The sequence below is a fragment of the Bufo gargarizans genome, chromosome 9, assembly GCF_014858855.1.
Source record: "Bufo gargarizans isolate SCDJY-AF-19 chromosome 9, ASM1485885v1, whole genome shotgun sequence".
Taxonomy (NCBI): Eukaryota; Metazoa; Chordata; class Amphibia; order Anura; family Bufonidae; genus Bufo; species Bufo gargarizans.
Genome location: NC_058088.1, coordinates 8,766,436 through 8,786,286, shown reverse-complemented (window position 1 = coordinate 8,786,286; position 19,851 = coordinate 8,766,436). Strand labels below are relative to the sequence as shown.

The following is a 19,851-nucleotide window of genomic DNA, read 5'->3' as shown; positions in this document are numbered from 1 at the left end:
ACTGTATGCTTTATATACACATAACTCTGCACTGTATGCTTTATACACAAATAGCTCTGCACTGTATGCTTTATACACACAGCTCTGCAGTGTATGCTTTATATACACATAACTCTGCACTGTATGCTTTATACACACACAGCTCTGCACTGCATGCTTTATACACAGAGCTCTGCACTGTATGCTTTATACACACTGCTCTGCACTGCATGCTTTATACACAGAGCTCTGCACTGTATGCTTTATACACCCAGCTCTGCACTGTATGCTTTATACACCCAGCTCTGCACTGTATGCTTTATACACATAGCTCTGCACTGTATGCTTTATACACACAGATCTGCACTGTATGCTTTATACACACACAGCTCTGCACTGTATGCTATATACTCACATAGCTCTGCACTGTATGCTTTATACACCCAGCTCTGCACTGTATGCTTTATACACCCAGCTCTGCACTGTATGCTTTATACACCCAGCTCTGCACTGTATGCTTTATACACAGAGCTCTGCACTGTATGCTTTATACACATAGCTCTGCACTGTATGCTTTATACACACAGCCCTGCACTTTATGCTTTATACACACAGCTCTGCACTGTATGCTTTATACACACAGCTCTGCACTGTATGCTTTATACACACAGCTCTGCACTGTATGCTTTATACACACAGCTCTGCACTGTATGCTTTATACACACAGCTCTGCACTGTATGCTTTATACACACAGCTCTGCACTTTATGCTTTTGCAGCCAGCCAGAACCGCAGGGGCAACATGTGAGGTGCACGGTGGGCCGATGAGGGGCCAAATAATAACACAGTTCATCGGTTTGCTTGCGGTTAGCAGAAAGTCTCCCTGGGCCGGGAACACAGTGATGAGGAAGATAGAACGAAATCCTCCGGGGCACGCTCTGTGGTAGGGAAGCACCTGCCTGGATGGAGGTCGAGGTGCCCTTAATGACGGCGGTGTTTAGGGTGCTTTTGGCGGCTGGGTCCCTTGGTGTTATTTGTCGTGACGCCAGTACTGTTAATGGTTGTACAACCAGTTGTAAGAGTGAAGTAGACAGTTGTAGGATACAGCTCACAACTTTTACTGATGTTGGTTCCAGTTGCGGCATATACATCCAGGCAGAATACAGTCTTTTGCAATTTAGAGGAATCCTGTTGATCCACTGTTAATAGGTTTGGCTGGGTTTAACTAAGCTTGAAGGTTCTGTATAAGTATTTCTGGTAGGTGACTTTGCTTCAGGTCCCTTGTAAATCAGAGTAATTTTGTGAGGTTGCCTGTGGCTAAAGTATCCTTCACCTGGATTCCCAAAGGTCTTTTATGCCTGGTTTGCGGCTTTTATCCTTTTATCCTTGATCTGCACTCTATCAAACTCAGCAACAGACTGACTGACTACTCATCTATCCCACTAGGCCTGACCAAGGTATTTGTATGACCTAAGTGCTATCCCCATCTAGTGGTGGGATGTATAAATTACACCTAGCCAGCCTGTGAACAGGGATACAACAGGTGTTGTAATACAAAATGACATGCAATGTGGTAATGCCGTTTCTCAGCAATTTTGCAGTTCTCACGTGTCCTGAATGTCCTTCGCTAGTGATTGGGGACTTTAATTGTGTTATGAATACAGAAATAGATAGGATTTCTGTGGGGGAAGATACTTAAACTCAAGCCGAAGGATCCCCTTTGGCATGCTTTTATCTGGAAGCAGGCTATGTAGATGTATGGGTATGGGTTGGAAAAGGGAAAAAGAGTTTATTCCTGTATAAGTACAGTCAGTTCCTAAATATTGGGACATGGACACAATTCTAACACTTTTGGCTCTATACGCCATCACAATGGATTTGAAATGAAACGAACAAGTTGTGCTTTACCTGCAGACTGTCAGCTTTAATTTGAGGGTATTTACATCCAAATCAGGTGAACGGTGTAGGAATTACAGCAGTTTATATATGTGCCTCCCACTTGTTAAGGAACCAAAAGTAATGGGACAATTGGCTTCTCAGCTGTTCCATGGCCGGGTGTGTGTTATTCCCTCATTATCCCAATTACAATGAGCAGATAAAAGGTCCAGAGTTCATTTCCAGTCTGCTATTTGCATTTGGAATCTGTTGCTGTCAACTCTCAAGATGAGATCCAAAGAGCTGTCACTATCAGTGAAGCAAGCCATCATTAGGCTCAAAAACACAACAAACCCATCAAAGAGATGGCAAAAACATTAGGCCTGGCCAAAACAACTGTTTGGAACATTCTTAAAAAGAAGGAACGCACCAGAAAGCTCAGCAACACCAAAAGTTCCGGAAGACCACGGAAGATAACTGTGATGGATGACCGAAGAATTCTTTCCCTGGTGAATAAATCACCCTTCACAACAGTTGTCCACATCAAGAACACTCTCCAGGAGGTAGGTGTATTTGTGTCAAAGTCAACAATCAAGAGAAGACTTCACCAGAGTAAATACAGAAGGTTCACCACAAGATGTAAACCATTGGTGAGCCTCAAAAACAGGAAGGCCAGATTAGACATCTAAAAAAGCCTTCACAGTTCTGGAACAACATCCTATGGACAGATAAGACCAAGATCAACTTGTACCAGAGTGATGGGAAGAGAAGAGTATGGAGAAGGAAAGGAACTGCTCATGATCCTAAGCACACCACCTCATCAGTGAAGCATGGTGGTGGTAGTGTCATGGCGTGGGCATGTATGGCTGCCAATGGAACTGGTTCTCTTGTATTTATTTATGACGTGACTGCTGACAAAAGCAGCAGGATGAATTCTGAAGTGTTTCAGGCAATATTATCTTCTCATATTCAGCCAAATGCTTCAGAAGTTATTGGACGGCGCTTCACAGTGCAGATGGACAATGACCCAAAGCATACTGCAAAAGCAACCAAAGAGTTTTTTCAGGGGAAGAAGTGGAATGTTATGCAATGGCCGAGTCAATCACCGGACCTGAATCCGATTGAGCTGCATTTCACTTGCTGAAGACAAAACTGAAGGGAAAATGCCCCAAGAACAAGAAGGAACTGAAGACAGTTGCAGTAGAGGCCTGGCAGAGCATCACCAGGGATGAAACCAGCGTCTGGTGATGTCTATGCGTTCCAGACTTCAGGCTGTAATTGACTGCAAAGGATTTGCAACCAAGTATTAAAAAGAGAAAGTTTATTTTATGATTATTATTCTATCCCATTACTTTTGGCCCCTTAACAAGTGGGAGGCACATATGCAAACTGTTGTAATTCCTACACCGTTCACCTGATTTGGATGTAAATACCCTCAAATTAAAGCTGACAGTCTGCAGGTAAAGCACATCATGTTCGTTTCATTTCAAATCCATTGTGGTGGTGTATAGAGCCAACAATGTTAGAATTGTGTTGATGTACCAATATTTATGGACCTGACTGTAAATCTGGAAATCTCATATCTAGGATAGACCTGGCCTTGATAAATAAAAACCATCTTAGATTTATAAATTCAATGAAATATGAGGCCAGGTCGTTATCGGACCATGTACCCTTTTCTCTTCAATTAACCATTGGGGGCAATGATCATAAAGTAAAACCCTTATTTAGATTGAACCCCCATTGGATTTTTATAATGGGTAAGAATATTCATGAAATGGTGAAACAGAAGGGGGTGCTTTTGGGATAGAAATGAGAATACAGCTAGAGTGCAATTGGTATGGGACGCATTTAAGGCCTTTATGAGGGGAATTTTTTTAAGTAATATTTCCAATCTTAAAAAGAGATACGGTAAGAAGGAGAGGGAGTTAAAAGAAGCAGCGCTAGTTGCCATGAATTAGTTCTCGAGGAATAAAAATCCAGGAAACAGGAAAAATATGCAAAATGCAAGCCAGGCGTATGCCGACTTTCTTTTGGAAGAGGCCCAGCAGAGACTTTATTTTAGGGGACAAACATATTTTTCCGAAGCGGGGAGACTAGGGAAACTCTTGGCGAGGTTGATCTCTAATCAAGAACAAAAAAAGAGATAGTATTCGGTCGTCTGAGGGTAGTCTGAGGGTATAAATTATTTAAAAACAAGAGCGTATAAAGGGAACTTTTCTGAAGCATTTTTCTGAATTATATAATTCAGATAATGCTATATCAGATGAAGGGATGAATTCATATTTGGACTCTATTTCTCTCCCAGTTCTTACCGATACTCAGAGGGACTTTCTGGATTTAGATCTCTCTCTAGAGGAGCTAGAGGCTGCACTGAAGGCATGTTCAGGAAATTCTTCCCCTGGGACAGATGGACTCCCATATGAATTCTATCATAAGTATGGAGAGATTATTCTCCCTCGTTTATTGAAGGTTTTTTTTTGGATCATTTGTGCAGGGTAGCCTTCCAGAATTAATGACAGAGGCTGTAAGAACATTAATATTGAAAAAGGGGAAGGACCCCTTAGATGTGGGGTCATATAGGCCTATTTCCTTATTGAATACAGATATAAAGCTTCTCTCAAGAATTCTGGCTATGAGACTATCCAAGGTTATTACACCAATTATACACCCTGACCAAAATGGATTTATTCCTAATAAGGGTACTCATTATAATCTTTTGGAAGTCTTGAGTCTTCCTGCCTTCACCCAACCGTTATCCCTTTTTCCGTAATTGGTTGATGGAGGGGATAGGAGACGTATCGAAAGGGAGGGGGGAGTTTTAGGGTACAAATGAGAAATGTAATAATGTTGAAGATTAAGCTATATAGATTTTATTTTTTATTTTTAATAAAGCATACAGTACAGAGCCATGTGTATAAAGCATACAGTGCAGAGCTGTGTATATAAAGCATACAGTGCAGAGCTATGTGTGTATAAAGCATACAGTGCAGAGCTGTGTGTATAAAGCATACAGTGCAGAGTTATGTGTGTATAAAGCATACAGTGCAGAGCTATGTGTGTATAAAGCATACAGTGCAGAGCTATGTGTGTATAAAGCATACAGTGTAGAGCTGTGTGTATAAAGCATACAGTGCAGAGTTGTGTGTATAAAGCATACAGTGCAGAGCTATGTGTATAAAGCATACAGTGTAGAGCTGTGTGTATAAAGCATACAGTGTAGAGCTGTGTGTATAAAGCATACAGTGCAGAGCTGTGTGTATAAAGCATACAGTGCAGAGCTGTGTGTATAAAGCATACAGTGCAGAGCTGTGTGTATAAAGCATACAGTGCAGAGCTGTGTGTATAAAGCATACAGTGCAGAGCTGTGTGTATAAAGCATACAGTGCAGAGCTATGTGTGTATAAAGCATACAGTGCAGAGCTATGTGTGTATAAAGCATACAGTGCAGACCTATGTGTGTATAAAGCATACAGTGCAGAGCTGTGTGTATAAAGCATACAGTGCAGAGCTGTGTGTATAAAGCATACAGTGCAGAGTTATGTGTGTATAAAGCATACAGTGCAGAGGTGTGTGTGTATAAAGCATACATTGCAGAGTTATGTGTGTATAAAGCATACAGTGCAGAGCTGTGTGTATAAAGCATACAGTGCAGAGCTATGTGTGTATAAAGCATACAGTGTAAAGCTGTGTGTATAAAGCATACAGTACAGAGCCATGTGTATAAAGCATACAGTGCAGAGCTATGTGTATAAAGCATACAGTGTAGAGCTGTGTGTATAAAGCATACAGTGCAGAACAGTGTGTATAAAGCATACAGTGCAGAGCTATGTGTATAAAGCATACAGTGTAGAGCTGTGTGTATAAAGCATACAGTGTAGAGCTGTGTGTATAAAGCATACAGTGCAGAGCTATGTGTATATAAAGCATACAGTGCAGAGCTATGTGTGTATAAAGCATACAGTGCAGAGCTGTGTATAAAGCATACAGTGCATAGCTATGTGTGTATAAAGCATACAGTGCAGAGCTATGTGTGTATAAAGCATACAGTGCAGAGCTATGTGTGTATAAAGCATACAGTGCAGACCTATGTGTGTATAAAGCATACAGTGCAGAGCTGTGTGTATAAAGCATACAGTGCAGAGCTGTGTGTATAAAGCATACAGTGCAGAGTTATGTGTGTATAAAGCATACAGTGCAGAGGTGTGTGTGTATAAAGCATACATTGCAGAGTTATGTGTGTATAAAGCATACAGTGCAGAGCTGTGTGTATAAAGCATACAGTGCAGAGCTATGTGTGTATAAAGCATACAGTGTAAAGCTGTGTGTATAAAGCATACAGTACAGAGCCATGTGTATAAAGCATACAGTGCAGAGCTATGTGTATAAAGCATACAGTGTAGAGCTGTGTGTATAAAGCATACAGTGCAGAACAGTGTGTATAAAGCATACAGTGCAGAGCTATGTGTATAAAGCATACAGTGTAGAGCTGTGTGTATAAAGCATACAGTGTAGAGCTGTGTGTATAAAGCATACAGTGCAGAGCTATGTGTATATAAAGCATACAGTGCAGAGCTATGTGTGTATAAAGCATACAGTGCAGAGCTGTGTATAAAGCATACAGTGCATAGCTATGTGTGTATAAAGCATACAGTGCAGAGCTATGTGTGTATAAAGAATACAGTGCAGAGCTGTGTGTATAAAGCATATAGTGCAGAGCTATGTGTGTATAAAGCATACAGTGCAGAGCTATGTGTGTATAAAGAATACAGTGCAGAGCTGTGTGTATAAAGCATACAGTACAGAGCTGTGTGTATAAAGCATAAAGTGCAGAGCTATGTGTATAAAGCATACAGTGCAGAGCTATGTGTATAAAGCATAAAGTGCAGAGCTATGTGTGTATAAAGAATACAGTGCAGAGCTGTGTGTATAAAGCATACAGTGCAGAGTTATGTGTGTATAAAGCATACAATGCAGAGCTGTGTGTATAAAGCATACAGTGCAGAGCTATGTGTGTATAAAGCATACAGTGTAGAGTTATGTGTATAAAGCATACAGTGCAGAGTTGTGTATATAAAGCATACAGTGCAGAGTTATGTGTATAAAGCATACAGTGCAGAGGTGTGTGTATAAAGCATACAGTGCAGAGTTATGTGTATAAAGCATACAGTGCAGAGTTGTGTATATAAAGCATACAGTGCAGAGTTATGTGTGTATAAAGCATACAGTGCAGAGCTCTGTGTATAAAGCATACAGTGCAGAGCTGTGTGTATAAAGCATACAGTGCAGAGCTATGTGTGTATAAAGCATACAGTGTAGAGCTATGTGTGTATAAAGCATACAGTGCAGAGTTATGTGTATAAAGCATACAGTGCAGAGCTGTGTATATAAAGCATACAGTGCAGAGCTATGTGTGTATAAAGCATACAGTGCAGAGCTATGTGTGTATAAAGCATACAGTGCAGAGCTATGTGTGTATAAAGCATACAGTGCAGAGCTGTGTATATAAAGCATACAGTGCAGAGCTATGTGTATAAAGCATACAGTGCAGAGCTGTGTGTATAAAGCATACAGTGCAGAGCTGTGTGTATAAAGCATACAGTGCAGAGCTGTGTGTATAAAGCATACAGTGCAGAGTTATGTGTATAAAGCATACAGTGCAGAGCTGTGTATATAAAGCATACAGTGCAGAGCTATGTGTGTATAAAGCATACAGTGCAGAGCAGTGTGTATAAAGCATACAGTGCAGAGCTGTGTGTATAAAGCATACAGTGCAGAGCTATGTGTGTATAAAGAATACAGTGCAGAGCTGTGTGTTTAAAGCATACAGTACAGAGCCATGTGTATAAAGCATACAGTGACAGTGTCATATAGGGCTATGGGTAAACGGAGGATAGCCGGTGGGAACAAATAGCCAGTAACAACACACTGCATTGTCAGGAAAAAAAAAATTCTTTAAAATGGTGTAAAAATGTTCCCTTTTTGGTGGCAGATGCCTTCATCTGTCTTCTAATTTATAAAATGGTGCCCTCTCCGGTCATTCTGAGAAATTCACCAAAATATTTTCGTTTTGCTAGAATCAGATTTTTTTTTTTTTAGGAAATTTGTAATGAATTTTATTCATTTAGAATTGTTCGCTCATCAATAATGGACATGACAAAGTGGGGTCCTAAGCTTGGGTCACCCTCTTTTTTTATAGAGGATAACTAATTGATCACACTTACTGTATATAAATCACCAATTCATCCTACAAATCTGTTCCATTAGGGCCTCATGCACACGAACTCCGGCCTCGATCCGTTTTTTTTTTTTTGCGGATAGGATGAGGACCCATTCATTTCAATGGGTCAGCAATAAAATGCTGATAGTTCATCCGTCCATTGTCCGTGTTTCCCTTTAGCAAAAAAATTTGTGCATGTCGTACTTTTTTCACATTTGCGGACAAGGATAGGCATTTATTACTGTTTATTAATGTTGTTTTTACTGTTATTTTTGATTCCAAGCGGATTTAACCCTTGCAGTAATATTGCGTTTTTCTGTATATATACATCAGGGCAAGAGGATTTTGTATTTTTGGTCAATAATATGGAATCTAATTAAGATGAACAGATAGATGTACATATAATAATAAAAAAAAATAAAAAATTATTATAAAATTGAGAATTTTCAAAAATTATTAAAATAATAAATATTTTCTTTACTTTTTTTATCATTTGGATTAATTTCATCGCCTTCTTAAATTATGTGAAGTAGAGTAGGGAGGACAGTGAGGTCACACACCGAGGGGGGGCCCGCGTAGGTAATAATCCGCGGATTTCCCATCGGAGAGGGGCCCCACCATCCTAAAGGAAACCATATAGTTCTAACTCAGCATTCAATCCTGCTGGTAGGAGAGTATTAAATTCAAAAATATGCCTAGATTCAATTCTTGACATTCTTTTGATATGGTTTCCACCCCTCCAGTCAATTTCAACCTTTTCTAGAGCGGTAAAGGTTAAACCTTTTGGGTCCTGATTGTGTGTGGATTTAAAGTGGTTAGACAGTGTGTGTTTTTCATAACCCTTTTTAATATTGGAGATATGTTCCGCTATGCGTACCTTCAGTAGTCTTTTGGTCCTGCCCACATATTGCCTTTTACAGGAGTATTGTATTATATAGATTACGCTATTAGAATTGCATGTGAGGAAATCTTTTATCGTGTGTTGGTGAGCATTGGTGGTGGATTTAATTGATTAAATAATAATAATATATAAAAATAATATTAACTGATAGTGTTTTTTTAGGAAAATAAGTGATTTTGCAACCCATACATTTCCCACATCTAAAAAAAACAGTAGTGTTGGTCCATTTTTGTATTGTTTGTGCTACGTTTTTCTTATTTTTAGGAATTGATGGTGCTACTAATAGGCCCAAATTTGGAGCCTTGGCGAACGTGAATTGGGGATAGTGCGGTATTAAGTGTCCTATTGTTTTGTCTTTACCAATATAGTGCCAGTGTTTGTTAATGATATATCTCACTTTTTTGTGTTGTGTGTTAAACGGTAAGATTATCCTCATATTGTCGCCATTATTTTGTTTATCTATTTTTGTGTTAGTATCGAAAAAGGTTTTCCGATCTAGTTGGCGTACTGTATTCAATGCTGTATCTAAAATCTCTGTAGGGTACTGTTTTTTGAGGAATTGGCCCTTCATTATTTTTGCTTCTTCCTCAAAAATCTCTATCTTTGAGCAGTTCCTCTTTATTCTTAATTAGATTCCAGAATATTGACAAAAAATACAAAATCCTCTTGCCCTGATGTATATATACAGAAAAACGCAATATTACTGCCAGGGTTAAATCCGCTTGGAATCAAAAATAACAGTAAAAACAACATTAATGATAGAGAATAATGATCATTAAACAGTTCAGCCAAATACCCCTATGTACACATATAGCAAAATACAAGATTGTCTGTAGGGGTTAAAATGGTTTGGGATAAAAGGCGGACACAAATCGATATTCTTTATCGACTCCATTTTTTGTTGACTCTGTTTATTTATATTCTTTATATTAACTAGCACATCACAGAGTTGACAAAATAAGATCGAATACGAGGTCAGACTAATATATATTCTCTTTACATGATTTGATACAAAGAAAACCGCATAGAGAGCATCATTATTGTTTTTTAATTAGTAAGGAATAACAAGGATGAATGTATTTATAACATTTAGCGGAGTATATCTCTGCACATCCTATAGACCGCATTTAGGTTTTATATTGGAAATATATACAGATATAAATATGTTTGCTATAATAGCATTGCGAATGGTCAGAAAATTCCACTCCATGTTTTTATTACATCTGAATTAACTCACACCTGGATAGCTGGATATGAAAGACGACCAGTCTCATGGGAACAATAGCCACTGAGGAAGGAGTCGTAGCCAACTCCGAAACGCGTTTGGTAAAAGAGGATCCCATAAAACTGAATATATACCCGGAGTATTGAAGCGCTTTATACCAACTATAAGGAAAGGGATCGGTATCTAACAAAACTGGCAGGAGAAAATCTAAGACTGATGGCTGCAGTAAAAACCAGTCTGCTGCTTAATCAGAGCACCTGGTAGGAATCTCCACCTACAAATTCCTAACTGCAGCACTCCTGCAACGGATGACCGAAGATCCCTGGATCCATACCCTGGAAGCTACATCACTGCCTGCAAGCGGAACACACGTGGGACGCCACGCTAACCGCAATACAGCCGGCACAACCGTGAGTAAAAAACTATTGCTGAACTAGTGCATATATAAAGTGAGCTTTGGGACACCAAAACCAAACAAAAGGAATATAAGTGACAAGACCACTTACTCCTGTGAACTTTGCCTTGCATTTCCTGAATACTACGAACTATTTTAAAGAGCTGAATATTTCTGACTTGCTATACAAGCATCATTTCACAGACAAACATAGTTGGAAGGATCCATCCTTCTCTGTCTACATCAGGCTCCCTTTTTTCAGGACTACGTTCAAGTGTGTGATTCAGTGAACATTTTTATAGATTTTATTTATTTTTATGAGAATTTATAGCATGCAAATATTTGTTTAATTACATTTTATGTGTTATTGTACACAGTGTTTGTTTGAATAAATTGTATTTTACTAAATCTCCTATGTGTGTCCAAGTCTAGGTGTGCCCTACTACTCGTTCATATATACATTATTTTCCGAAGAGTGGGTGTAATCTTCCTTGTAGGTGCACCCACCCCTATCATTGTCCAGGAAGTGAGCCCTCTCTAAACACTATTTTCTAATACAGACCCATAGAGATGACTGTAGCCTCAGTGCTCAACCTGTCGCTCCATTTATTTTGGGAGTTCCCATGGTTGGTGAGGGTCCCAACAGTCATATTCTCATCAGCCTAAGGCCTCTTTCACACTACCGTTTTTTTTTTTTGTTTTGCGGTCCGTTTTTTGCGTTCCGTATACAGTCCGTATACGGAACCATTCATTTCAATGGTTCCGCAAAAAAAACGGAATGTGTTCCGTATGCATTCCGTTTCCGTATTTCCGTTTTTCCGTTCCAATGAAAGATAGAACATGTCCTATTATTGCCCGCAAATCACAATCCGTGGCTCCATTCAAGTCAATGGGTCCGCAAAAAAACGGAACACATACGGAAATGCATCCGTATGTCTTCCGTTTCCGTTCCGTTTTTTCTGAACCATCTATTGAAAATGTTATGCCCAGCCCAATTTTTTCTATGTAATTACTGTATACTGTATATGCCACACGGAAAAACGGAACGGAACAACGGAACGGAAACGGAACCACAACGGAAGCAAAAAAACTGAACAACGGATCCGTGAAAAACGGACCGCAAAACACTGAAATGGACATACTGTAGTGTGAAAGAGGCCTAAGAGTTAACCCTTATCCATTGGATAGGGAATGGCTTTGTCTAACTGAATACCCCTTCAAGGCTTGGAGAAGTCATTTATGCCATATAGGGGATATATAACTTTGCATAGCAGTTCTATCACTCCCTTTTCATTATTTATGGGATCCAGCTTTATTGCTCTCACGCCATTTCTTATCTTCATAGTTATACATTTAACTGCTTTTTATGCCTCTTTATAGAACTTGTTTGATGTGATCTTTGAATATTTTTATGAGTCACTTTTTTCTTGACATAACATTTTTGCTATAAAAAATGCATAGTTACATCATATATTTTTACATTTCCTTTCCCTTTCTTCTACAGGCTTAGGATTTAACCACTTCAGCCCCGCTAGGTGAAACCCCCTTCATGACCAGGCCACTTTTTACACTTCGGCACTACACTCCTTTCACCGTTTATCGCTCGGTCATGCAACTTACCACCCAAATGAATTTTACCTCCTTTTCTTCTCACTAATAGAGCTTTCATTTGGTGGTATTTTATTGCTGCTGACATTTTTACTTTTTTTGTTATTAATCAAAATGTAACGATTTTTTTGCAAAAAAATGACATTTTTCACTTTCAGCTGTGAAATTTTGCAAAAAAAACGACATCCATATATAAATTTTTCGCTAAATTTATTGTTCTACATGTCTTTGATAAAAAAAAAATGTTTGGGCAAAAAAAAAATGGTTTGGGTAAAAGTTATAGCATTTACAAACTATGGTACAAAAATGTGAATTTCCGCTTTTTGAAACGGCTCTGATTTTCTGAGCACCTGTCATGTTTCCTGAGGTTCTACAATGCCCAGACAGTAGAAACCCCCCACAAATGACCCCATTTCGGAAAGTAGACACCCTAAGGTATTCGCTGATGGGCATAGTGAGTTCATAGAACTTTTTATTTTTTGTCACAAGTTAGCGGAAAATGATGATGTTTTTTTCTTTTTTTTTTTTTTCTTACAAAGTCTCATATTCCACTAACTTGCGACAAAAAATAAAAAATTCTAGGAACTCACCATGCCCCTCACAGAATACCTTGGGGTGTCTTCTTTCCAAAATGGGGTCACTTGTGGCGTAGTTATACTGCCCTGGCAATTTAGGGGCCCAAATGTGTGAGAAGAACTTTGCAATCAAAATGTGTAAGAAATGACCGGTGAAATCCGAAAGGTGCACTTTGGAATATGCGCCCCTTTGCCCACCTTGGCAGCAAAAAAGTGTCACACATCTGGTATCGCCGTACTCAGGAGAAGTTGGGGAATGTGTTTTGGGCTGTCATTTTACATATACCCATGCTGGGTGAGAGAAATATCTTGGCAAAAGATAACTTTTCCCATTTTTTTTATACAAAGTTGGCATTTGACCAAGATATTTTTCTCACCCAGCATGGGTATATGTAAAATGACACCCCAAAACACATTCCCCAACTTCTCCTGAGTACGGCGATACCAGATGTGTCACACTTTTTTGCTGCCAAGGTGGGCAAAGGGGCACATATTCCAAAGTGCACCTTTCGGATTTTGCAGGGCATTTTTTACACATTTTGATTGCAAAGTTCTTCTCACACATTTGGGCCCCTAAATTGCCAGGGCAGTATAACTACGCCACAAGTGACCCCATTTTGGAAAGAAGACACCCTAAGGTATTCCGTGAGGGGCACTGCGAGTTCCTAGAATTTTTTATTTTTTGTCACAAGTTAGCGGAAAATGATGATTTTTTTTTTTTTCTCTTTTTTCCTTACAAAGTCTCATATTCCACTAACTTGCGACAAAAAATAAAAAATTCTAGGAACTCGCCATGCCCCTCACGGAATACCTTGGGGTGTCTTCTTTCCAAAATGGGGTCACTTGTGGCGTAGTTATACTGCCCTGGCAATTTAGGGGCCCAAATGTGTGAGAAGTACTTTGCAATCAAAATCTGTAAAAAATGACCGGTGAAATCCGAAAGGTGCACTTTGGAATATGTGCCCCTTTGCCCACCTTGGCATCAAAAAAGTGTGACACATCTGGTATCGCCGTACTCAGGAGAAGTTGGGGAATGTGTTTTGGGCTGTCATTTTACATATACCCATGCTGGGTGAGAGAAATATCTTGGCAAAAGACAACTTTTCCAATTTTTTTATACAAAGTTGGCATTTGACCAAGATATTTTTCTCACCCAGCATGGGTATATGTAAAATGACACCCCAAAACACATTGCCCAACTTCTCCTGAGTACGGCGATACCAGATGTGTCACACTTTTTTGCTGCCAAGGTGGGCAAAGGGGCACATATTCCAAAGTGCACCTTTCGGATTTTGCAGGGCATTTTTTACACATTTTGATTGCAAAGTACTTCTCACACATTTGGGCCCCTAAATTGCCAGGGCAGTATAACTACGCCACAAGTGACCCCATTTTGGAAAGAAGACACCCCAAGGTATTCCGTGAGGGGCATGGCGAGTTCCTAGAATTTTTTATTTTTTGTCGCAAGTTAGTGGAATATGAGACTTTGTAAGGAAAAAAGAAAAAAAAAGAAAAATCATAATTTTCCGCTAAATTGTGACAAAAAATAAAAAATTCTAGGAACTCGCCGTGCCCCCCACGGAATACCTTGGGGTGTCTTCTTTCCAAAATGGGGTCACTTGTGGCGTAGTTATACTGCCCTGGCTTTTTAGGGGCCCTAAAGCGTGAGAAGAAGTCTGGAATATAAATGTCTAAAAAATTTTACGCATTTGGATTCCGTGAGGGGTATGGTGCGTCCATGTGAGATTTTATTTTTTGACACAAGTTAGTGGAATATGAGACTTTGTAAGAAAAAACAAAAACAAACAAAAAATGTCCGCTAACTTGTGCCAAAAAAAATGGCTGAATGGAGCCTTACCAGGGGGGGGTGATCAATGACAGGGGGGTGATCAATGACAGGGGGGTGATCAATGACAGGGGGGTGATCAATGACAGGGGGGTGATCACCCATATAGACTCCCTGATCACCCCCCTGTCATTGATCACCCCCCCTGTAAGGCTCCATTCAGACGTCCGCATGATTTTTACGGATCCATGGATCGGATCCACAGAACGCATGCGGACGTCTGAATGGAGCCTTACAGGGGGGTTATCAATGACAGGGGGTGATCAGGGTAATCAGGGTGATCACCCCCTGTCACTGATCACCCCCCCTGTAAGGCTCCATTCAGACGTCCGCATGATTTTTTACGGATCCATGGATACATGGATCGGATCCACAGAACGCATGCGGACGTCTGAATGGAGCCTTACAGGGGGGTTATCAATGACAGGGGGTGATCAGGGTAATCAGGGTGATCACCCCCCTGTCACTGATCACCCCCCCTGTAAGGCTCCATTCAGACGTCCGCATGATTTTTTACGGATCCATGGATCGGATCCACAGAACGCATGCGGACGTCTGAATGGAGCCTTACAGGGGGGTTATCAATGACAGGGGGTGATCAGGGTAATCAGGGTGATCACCCCCCTGTCACTGATCACCCCCCCTGTAAGGCTCCATTCAGACATCCGCATGATTTTTTACGGATCCATGGATACATGGATCGGATCCACAGAACGCATGCGGACGTCTGAATGGAGCCTTACAGGGGGGTTATCAATGACAGGGGGTGATCAGGGTAATCAGGGTGATCACCCCCCTGTCACTGATCACCCCCCCTGTAAGGCTCCATTCAGACGTCCGCATGATTTTTACGGATCCATGGATACATGGATCGGATCCGTAAAAATCATGCGGACGTCTGAATGGAGCCTGACAGGGGGGTGATCAATGACAGGGGGGTGATCAATGACAGGGGGTGATCAGGGAGTGTATATGGGTGATCACCCGCCTGTCATTGATCACCCCCCTGTAAGGCTCCATTCAGACGTCCGCATGATTTTTACGGATCCATGGATACATGGATCGGATCCGTAAAAATCATGCAGACGTCTGAACGGAGCCTGACAGGGGGGTGATCAATGACAGGGCGGTGATCAATGACAGGGGGGTGATCAGGGAGTTTATATGGGGTGATCAGGGGTTAATAAGTGACGGGGGGGGGGTGTAGTGTAGTGTGGTGTTTGGTGGGACTGTACTGACCTACCTGAGTCCTCTGGTGGTCGATCCTAACAAAAGGGACCACCAGAGGACCAGGTAGGAGGTATATTAGACGCTGTTATGAAAACAGCGTCTAATATACCTGTTAGGGGTTAAAAAATTCGGATCTCCAGCCTGCCAGCGAGCGATCGCTGCTGGCAGGCTGGAGATCCACTCGCTTACCTTCCGTTCCTGTGAGCGCGCGCGCCTGTGTGCGCGCGTTCACAGGAAATCCCGGCCCTCGCGAGATGACGCGTATATGCGTGACTCTGCGCAGGGCCGCCACCTCCGGACCGCACATCTGCGTTAGGCGGTCCGGAGGTGGTTAAAGGGAATGTATCCTGTATTTAATGGGGCTGTCTGACCCCCCCCCCCCCCCCCCTACACACACACTTGGCTGGACCTGTAAAGAGAATCTTACTTACCTGCTTCCCACTTACCTGGCTCCCGTTCCTTGTTTTCCTGGCCTGCGATGCTCCACTGTGCTTCCTTTGGGTAAAACATGATGCAAAGGGAATCGGTCTCTGCCACGGCCAGTGATTGGTGCAGGCGATGTCAAACCATATATTTTCCATGAGGGAGCCCAGCAAAGCATCAAAGGTGGCGAGGCAAAGAGGCGGGGAGCAAGTGCCGGGAAGCAGGTAAGTAAGCTTTCCCTTAGCGGTCCAGCCAAGTTGGGGATTGCCAAAAAAATAAATAAATTCTTAAACGCCAACAAAGATGTATGGACTTTGTTGCAGGAGGATCATGGTTAGTCAGCAGTTGGTGGAGAACTATGAGAACAGCACTGACAGTGCTGGTCATGATGTCTCCTTTCTATTTCTGGACAACTCCTGTGTTTTAGTTTTAATAATTAAATTCAAGTATTTAACAATGCGAAATAATGTGGTTTTAACTTGTTTATAGTTACATACCAAGTCCATCAAGTTCAACCAAAAATATTATATCATTTATTTTTCCTTTTTGAAAACTTCCCTTAACGGTAACCATTTACACATTTGCTTTTTTACATTTTCAATGGAGATGAGCGAAGTATTAAAAAATTTGATTCGGCTGCTTCTCCAAATTTAAAAAATGTTAAAAAAATGTGCTTTGTGACTAATTATTTTGTCACGAAGCACATTTCTTTGTAAGTAGTGGTTGCAATGACAGGGAGCTGCGATTTCGCCACTCCCCATCATTGTACCCCTCAGATCCTGCTTTCAAAGCTGAACCCGGCATCTGACAGTAATAGTGTAAAATTAAAAAAATATGAATTAAATCACACTCACCTCATACATTTGCTCGCAATAAAGCTGTAAACTGATTGAATCTACTACCCATACAGATAATGAGATGGCACAGCTGACCATGCCCCAGTCTACACAGTAACGCTGAAAAGAATGCTGAAGAAAACAGGGAATGTCAGCCTATTGGGGTTACTCTAGTGGCCATATTTCAGACTTTCTTGCATATGAATAGTCACATAAAATACAAAAAAAAAACATGTAAAACATGATGATAATGAAAATCTGAATTCAATATTAGGCTAAAGTGAATATACTGATATATTCTTCCAGTGGTTCCACAATATGTGGGAGATGCTGTCTGACAGCTAAAAGACAATTGAGTATTTTATAATTGAAGAATTTATCATTGATTACAAGTCTACTGGTTTGTGCTTATGGACCCTATGCAGACCAATATGACTACAGTGGCATTTGTGCCCTGGGGGTTGGCCTTCTGCCTTTAGTAAAGGGGTGACACCGGGAGCACTCCTCACATTTGCCATCCCAGAAGGGTGAAGTTGGTCGAGGGTACTATTCTAGAATCCTGCAGTGACCGGGCAGAGATATTTGGGTGTCATAACATTTACCCCAGCAACTATGCAAAGGGCCTTTAAAAATAAAAAGGAGACATTCTATTCAGCTACGGCCGTTAGCCAGAGACATAGCTATAGCCAAATGGGATCAGACTACAGAAGACAGAGCCACACCAGCGACCTTGAGTCTGGCAGCCCCCGAGAGGTGAATTCTGAGGACTCTAGGTAGAGTCTGTGGCAGAAACCGAGTGGAGAGCCATCTTAGTTGCTAGACATGTAGTGAGATGAAGCTACAGAGTGGAGCCAGATAGGTTGGACGATGGGTGCTTGAAGTCTAAGAGAGTAAGATACCTATGCAGAAGCAAGCCCCGTATTTCATACAGTGGTATTCAGTAAAAACACACTACCTGGCAAATATGCCACATTCGGATGAATAAAAAACGTTGCCTGTCTCCCACATAGCTAGGGTTTCCTCACATGGAAATTGCATGCACTCGTATCTGTGAATATACCATAAACATATTATCCTCATTGGCATAAAAGTATTGAACTATGAATCAAAATACTCATACAGATGCAGCAGAGTTAACAATCACAATCATAATGCATTAACTAGATGTGATAACTCACAAAGTGTGACTGTTAACTCTGCTACCTCAGTACATAAACCCAATGTTCTATCCATTAATATTTAGATTCTAGTTGCACAGCTGGACATGCTCTTTAACTAATTTTGCTAATTTTTGTTTATTTTATGTCAGTTTGCATGAAACAAGATTGAAATCTAACAATGTCGCTTCTAATTTCTCATTACAGGAAAAAAGTGTATCTGCAATGGGCAATCAATATCAGATCTTCATATCGGTCTTCTTATTAATTATATTCCTTCTTTCATATAACTGGAAACACATTCACCATTATTTCAAAAGTCAAAGATCTCCAGATACAACAATGATGCTACATAAAGAGAGGTCCAAATCACAACAACCAGTCCACCAATCATTTCTCCACCAAAAGAAACTCGTCTCCTGCTTTGGAACTGGCCATGGGGGGAAAGCTTTCCATTAGATAAGTGTGAGACAGAGTATAGAATTAAGGGGTGTAGAGTGCGGCTGATGCAGTCATCATCCACCATGCAGATGTTATGGGCAATAGAAATTCATTGCCCCAACAGCCAAGAAATCCTTATCAACGTTGGATATGGCTCAACTTGGAGCCACCACTAATTATCTCAAACCTGGACATGCTGGATAATTCGTTCAACTTGACAATGACTTTCCGTTGCGATTCAGATATTTATAATCCATATGGACATATTGAATCATTAGTAGAAACTCAAAACTTCACTATTCCAGCAAAGTCTAAGTTGGTATCTTGGGTGGTGAGCAAATGGTACCCTGGTATACGTCGTATCGCTTATTATGAAGAGCTGAAAAAGCACATATCTGTTGATATTTATGGGGCCAGACATATGAAACTGAGCGGAGAGAAGTTTCAGTCAACGATTTCTCAGTACAAATTCTACTTGGCATTCGAGAATTCTGTCTATCCAGATTATATCACGGAAAAACTATGGATTAACGCTCTGGGTTCATGGACAGTTCCAGTTGTACTGGGTGCCTCTCGTGAAAACTATGAAAAGTATATACCTGGAGATGCCTTCATACATGTTGATGACTTTCCAACTGCAAAGGAACTAGCTGCCTACCTTCTTGAATTAGAAAAGGATGATGAGAAATATAGAAAGTATTTCAACTGGAGATCCCGACATAGGGTGAGCCCTTGGAAGGGATGGCCATATTCTTACTGTAAAGCTTGTGAGACAATACAACAGGGTCCAAGATATCAGGTCATTCGTAGTGTGGCAAAATGGTTTCTGTAAGATGGGCAACACTGCCTTATGGCCAATGCAGGACCTAGTGGGACAAGACATGACATAGAGATTCAAAGAACATCATTGATACCATTCCTGTAGTAGTTTTGAGGTGGGACCAGTGATGTAAATGCTGCTCAATAGTAACAGAAATAGGGATGCTTTCAAGTTCTATTTAACAGCATATCCTGTATGAAAAAATTATGGTGAGTCAAACATTAAGATGATTCAACCAGGACAGTCGATGAATGTTATACAGTGGATATAAAAAGTCTACACACCCCTGTTAAAATGTCAGGTTTCTGTGCTGTAAAAGAAA

At 40.7% G+C, this 19,851-nt stretch overlaps 1 pseudogene; it reads left to right on the top strand.

The window, feature by feature from the left end:
- The first annotated feature begins 17,801 nt into the window (after window positions 1-17,801).
- LOC122946593 lies at window positions 17,802-19,541 on the top strand (annotated as a pseudogene).
- The last annotated feature ends 310 nt before the right edge of the window (window positions 19,542-19,851 follow it).